Raw genomic sequence first — 6,624 nt, forward strand, 5'->3', positions numbered from 1 at the left:
TGGTAAGGAAATAAAAGGTGTAGAGATTGGGAAGGAAGTAATAAAACTATTTTTATTGCAAATGAAATATCAATGCAGCAAATCCAAAGACCCACCACCACTACCACCACAACAACATTTCCTGGAATTAATAAGTAATTACAACGAGTTTGCAGCATACAAAGTCAATATACAAAGTCAGTAATTTTCCTATATATCAGCAATGAGCAAATAGAACTTGAAACGAAGAACACATTACCAGCATCTGGATGGGGAGAGTGCCCACGCGCGTGACTTTCAAGCATCTGACCCTGGGAATTCGAGCTGGCATGAGCCTCTGGGTAGACAAATACCAGCCCTGCTCCTTGGGACGGCTGGACTATCACAAGGAGCAAGTGGCGCAGCTGCGCAACCTGGTGCAGTGTGGTGATTTTCCTCATCTCTTAGTGTATGGACCATCAGGTGCTGGAAAAAAGACAAGAATTATGTGTTTTTTACTTGAACTTTATGGTGTTGGAGTGGAAAAATTAAGAATTGGACATCAGACCATCACAACTCCATCTAAAAATAAAGTTGAAACTAGCACTATTGCAAGCAATTATCACCTTGAAGTTAATCCCAGTGATGCTGGGAATAGTGACCAGGTAGTAATCCAGGAGATGTTGAAAACAGTGGCACAATCACAGCAACTTGAAACAGACTCTCAAAGAGATTTTAAAGTGGTATTATTGACAGAGGTTGACAAACTCACCAAACACGCTCAACATGCCTTGCATAGAACCATGGAAAAGTATATGTCTACTTGCAGACTGATCTTGTGTTGCAATTCTACATCTAAAATGATACCACCTATTCGTAGTAGGTGCCTGGCAGTTTGTGTGCCTGCTCCCAGCCTTGAAGATATTTGTCATGTGTTATCTACTGTGTGCAAGAAGGAAGGTCTGAATCTTCCTTCACAACTGGCTCATCGACTTGCAGAGAGGTCGTGCAGGAATCTCCGAAAAGCCCTACTTAATGTGTGAAGCCTGCAGAGTGCAACAATATCCTTTTACTACAGATCCAGAAATCCCTGAAACAGATTGGGAGGTGTATCTCTGGGAGACCGCCAATGCTATTGTCAGTCAGCAGACTCCACAAAGCCTCCTTGAAGTTCGTGGAAGACTTTATGAGCTTCTAACTCATTGTATTCCTCCTGAAATAATAATGAAGGGCCTTCTCTCAGAACTTTTACATAATTGTGATGGACAACTGAAAGGGGAGGTGACCCAGATGGCCACTTACTATGAACATCATCTACAGCTCGGTAGCAAAGCCTTTTATCACTTGGAAGCATTTGTGGCCAAATTTATGGCACTTCATAAGAAGTTCATGAAGGATGGATTGGAAGGCATGATGTTTTGACATCTTGACGTCTATCCTTAATTCTTCCTAATATTTCTCAGTATCAGCATTTACATTCAGTTTATATTGGAAGAGCTGCAGGTAAAATAAACTAACTTTACTTAAAAAAAAGGAACACATTACCATTTACATTAGCATTCAAAAAATGAAATACTTAGGTATAAATCTAGTAAAATATATACTAGATCTATATGAAGAAAACTATAAAGCTGATGAAAAGAATCAAAGAAGAACTAAACAACTGGAGAGATATTCCATATTCATGAATAGGAAGAGTCAATATTATTGAAATGTCAGTTCCTCCCAACTTGATCTATAGATTCAATGCAACCCCAATCAAAATCCAAGTTAATTATTTTGTGGTTGTTGATTCTAAAGTTTATATAGAGAGGCAAAAGACTCAGAATATCCAACTCAATATTGAAGATAAACAAAGTTGGAGGACTGACAATACCTGACTTCAATCAAGACTTACTATAAAGCTACAGTAATCAAAACAGTGTGGTTTGGGTGAAAGAACAGACAAATAGATCCATAGACCAGAAGAGAGACCAGAAATAGACCTGCATAAATAAAGTCAACCAATCTTTGATAAAGGAGGAAAAGCAACACAATGGAGCAAAGATAGTCTTTTCCACAAATGATTCTGAAACAATTGGACATCCACATACAAAAAAATCTAATCGAGACACAGACCTTACATCCTTCAAAAAAATTACTCCAAAATCATAGATCTAAATGTAAAATACAAAACTATAAAATTCCTAGAAATAACAGGAGAAAATCTAGGTGATCTTGGGAATGGTGATGACTTTTTAGATACAACACTAAAGGCAACGTCAAAGAAATCATTGATAAGCTGGACTTCATTAAAATCAAAGACTTCTTCTCTTTGAAAGACACTGTTAATAAAATGGAAAGACAAGACACAGACTGGGAGAAAATATTTTGCAAAACACATCTGATAAAGGACTGTTATATAAAATATACAAAGAACTCTTAAAAATCCACAATAAAGAAATTGAACAACCTGCTTAAAAATTGGGCAAGAGATCTGAACAGCACCTCATCAAAGAAGATATGGCAGATGACGAACAAGCATATGAGAAGAGTTCAATGTCACATGGCATTAGGGAAATAAACAGGTGCCACTACACACCTATTAGAATGGCCAAGACCCAAAATACTGACAATACCAAATGCTGGTGGGGTTATGGAGAAACAGAAACTTATCCATTGTTGATGGGAATTCAGAATTTCAAGCCAACTTGAAAAAACATTTGTCAGTTCTTATAAAAACTAAACCTAGTATTATCATATGATATACCAATTGCACTTCTTGGTATATACATAAATGAACTGAAAGCTTATGTCAACACATAAACCCACACATGTATGTTTATGGCAGCTTTAGTCATAATTGCCAAAACTTGAAAGAAACCAAGATATCTTTTGGTAGGTGAAAGGATAAATGGTGGTATATCCACACAATGGAATAATAATTAGAACTAAAAAGAAATAAGTTATCAAGCTAATGTAGGTTTATCAATTGTTGATAGAAGGGAAGGTTGTGCATGTGTAGTTGCAGATGATATGTGGGAACTCTCTGTACTTCCCTATCAATTTTATTGTGAACCTAAAACTGCTCTAAGTGACAACATTCTGACCTATGCTTCAAATCATCTACATGCACAGTCTTCAAAACCTTTATCTGCCCTCTGACCTAGATCATATACTTGACTCACCATGTATGTGTATGGAGAAAATGTCTACAGTGCCCCAAACAAAAATCCAGAAATGTTCCCCAAACCTACCTAGTCTTGTTCATCTCTGCCAACAATGTCTCAGCTTTATTCACTTGGCTCAAGACAAAATTTCTAGCAACGAATTCTCTGCTTTGGTCATACCAGTAAGTCTTCCTTAGTCTACAGCTACAGATATCCTAAATATGTCAATTCTGTGAATTCTCAGTACTCTTGTTCAAGCTTTTAGAATGTCCTGCCCTGGGCAAGGCTACAGCCTCCTAACTGGTCTCCTGCTTTTGGTGTCTTGACCTGGACATTTCATTCTCCACATAGAGCTAAGGTTGTTTTTTAAAAGCATAGACTATGATACTTTTTCCTACTTTAGATTTTCCAGCAACATCCCATACTTCTTAGGATATAGTCCAAGCATCCAAGTACCTTATCAAGGCTCACTCACTCTACTTGATCTAACTCTTGCCCATCCTCCTGATCTAGCCCTTGCCCACCCTCCTGTTGCCCTTTCACCATGTTTCAGCCTAAGCGGCTTCCAACACGAAGCCATGCATACTTTTAAGCCTGATACTAGTTATTTCTTTGCTAAGGGCTGTCCTTGCCCCCAACTTTTGCAGAGCAGTCTCCTTCACATGATTCAGATCTTAGCATAAATATAAAGTCATCAGACAGGCTGTTTAAAGTCATTACCCAAACATAGCCACTTGACTCTATTTAAAATTTCTGGATTTTTTTTATTCATTCATTCATTCATTCATTCATTCTCTCTCTCTCTCATACACACATGCATGCATGCACCACACGTATGCACATTTTTTCCATTTTCATTTCATTGTCTGTCTTGTTCACTTTTGTATCTTTGGCCAAGAATACTGTCTGGCACACAGTGAACCCTCAATAAATATTTCTGAATGAATAAATGAATGCACAGTGGAGTCACAGAATAAGGAGAGAGTCTAGAACCCTTCATTTTTTGCACCAACACTATTCCCCAAGTAAGAAGAATATTAATGCCATAACCTCTAAAATGCAGTGACAAGTCCAGATTCAAGCAGAGAGATGTGGGTTTTGGTGCTCAAGGAAGGTGTAGGCGTTATATACACATAGCAGGATGTTATCACTGGCAGATGGTCAAGAGTTCAGGTGATTTCTACACTTTAGAAATCAATTGTATCTTGGATATAGACCCATTTATTCACAGAAAAAAGTTAGTTTTTCAGCACACCTCTAAACAAAACAAATGACAACTTGTTATTTTATTCAGTAACTGATTTTTCAGCATGCCAAGTAAGCAGACTGAAGAGATGCTCACAATTCTCAGATTGTGTGAACATGGGAAGCACAGCTACAATTACTTTAGCATTCTAAACACTTCTCAGCTTCAGGTTTATCACCTTCTACTCCCTAGAAAGGCATCTGAGTTTCTGGACAGATATAAGCATGTGATAAGTATGGCTTTCTCTTTGTTTTTCTCTTATTTGAGGCAGGAATTCATTTACAGGCTGGATGCCATAGGTTACTCATTCTGTGCATTACATTGAACTTCACATGGAATAGAAATGAAACTTTTATCAAAGTTTCAAGAACATGAATGCTAAAAGCCCCATTTAAATCTCATAGGTGCCAGACAACCTGCAATGATGCCAGTGGTGGAGTGTTCGCTAAAATGGATAGGTTGTCATGGCATCACTGGCCATCTGCAATGGGAACTCTGTAAAAGGAAAGCTTCTGGAGACAACCATAATCAGGATCAGTTACCCTGGATTTGTTTTGTTTTGTTCTTCTCATGATTTTTTCCTCAAATTTTTGTTTAAATTCTCATTAGTTAACATACAGTGCAATATTGGTTTCAGGAATAAGACTCAGTGATTCATCATTTACATACAATACCCAGTGCTCATCACAACAAGTGCCCTCTTTAATATCCATCACTCATCTAGCGCATCCCCCATCCACCTCCCTCCATCAATCCCCAGTTTGTTCTCTATTAAGAGTCTCCTATGGTTTGTTTCCCTCTCTCTCTCTTTTTTCCCCTCCCATATGCTCACCTGTTTTGTTTCTTAAATTCCACATATGGGTGATGTCATATGGTATTTGTCTTTCTCTGAATGATTTATTTCCCTTAGCATAATACACTCTAGCTCCAACCATGTCATTGTAAATGGCAAGATTTCATTATTTTTGATGGCTGAGTAATATTCAATCATACATATGTATATATATATGTATATTTTATATATATATATGTATCTCACATCTTCTCTGTCTATTCATCAGTCAATGGACATTTGGGCTCTTTCCATAGTTTGGCTATTATTGATAATGCTGCTATAAACATCAGGGGGCATGTACCCCTTTGAATCTGTATTTTTATATCCTTTAGGTAAATACCTAGTAATGCAATAGCTGGACCCTTCTATTTTTAAATTTTTGAGGAACCTCCATACTGTTCTCCAGAGTGGCTACACCAGTTTGCATTCCAACCAATAGTGCAAGAGGGTTCCCCTTTCTCCACATCCTCATCAACACCTGTTGTTTCTTGTGTTGTTAATTTTAGTCATTCTGACACGTGTGAGGTGGTATTTCATCATGGTTTTGATTTGTATTTCCCTGATGATGAGTGATGTTGAGCAGCTTTTCTTGTGTCTGTTGGCCATCTGGATATGTCTTCTTTGGAAAAATGTCTATTTATGTCTTCTGCCCATTTCTTGACTGGATTATTTTTTTGGAAGGTGTTGAGCTTGATAAGTTCTTTATAGATTTTGGATACTAACTCTTTATCAGATACGTCATATGCAAATATCTTCTCCTATTTTGTAGGCTGCTTTTTAGTTTTGTTGATTGTTTCCTTCACGATGCAGAAGCTTTTCATCTTGATGAAATCCCAATTGTTCATTTTGTTTTTGTTTCCCTTGCCTCTGGCAACATGTCTCATAGGAAGTTGCTATGGCTGAGGTCGAAGAGGTTGCTGTCCGTGTTCTCCTCGAGGATTTTGGTGGTTTCTCTCTCACATTTAGGTCTTTCATCCATTTTGAATTTACTTTTGAGTATGGTGTAAGAAAGTGGTCCAGTTTCATTCTTCTGCATGTCTTAGATTTGTTTGTTATTGTTTTTTTCCCTTTTATAAATTGTTCAATGCCTCCTATCTGGTGATGATTAGCTAATGGACTTATCATAATTTTCTCTCCCTGAATAATAGTGGGAGTTAAAAGAAAAAAAAATGCTCTTTGAAACTTCCCCTACATCACTAATATCCACAGTGCATCAGGTTTTCTGAATATCCATAAGCACAAACAACAACCGTAAATGGCATCTGATAGTTATTTAGTGGGTTTTCTTTTTTTCAGATAGTGTATATTTGGAAAAACTTTGGTGGCTTTTGGGTGATGAAGTTAAGGATAATTTCTATATTTTATTTATTTTTTTAAATGTCCTGAACTTTGAGGACTTAAGGAATAATAATAATAATGAGAATGGTGATATATCA

The 6,624-nt window shown here is 37.2% G+C and overlaps 1 pseudogene; it reads left to right on the forward strand.

The window, feature by feature from the left end:
• Nucleotides 1-308: 308 nt before the first annotated feature.
• On the forward strand, nucleotides 309-1,380 carry LOC112828144 (replication factor C subunit 3 pseudogene; annotated as a pseudogene).
• The last annotated feature ends 5,244 nt before the right edge of the window (nucleotides 1,381-6,624 follow it).

This window comes from Callorhinus ursinus, unplaced genomic scaffold, assembly GCF_003265705.2.
Source record: "Callorhinus ursinus isolate GAN/ISIS: 27379988/994484 unplaced genomic scaffold, GSC_fseal_2.0 scaffold29, whole genome shotgun sequence".
NCBI lineage: Eukaryota > Metazoa > Chordata > Mammalia > Carnivora > Otariidae > Callorhinus > Callorhinus ursinus.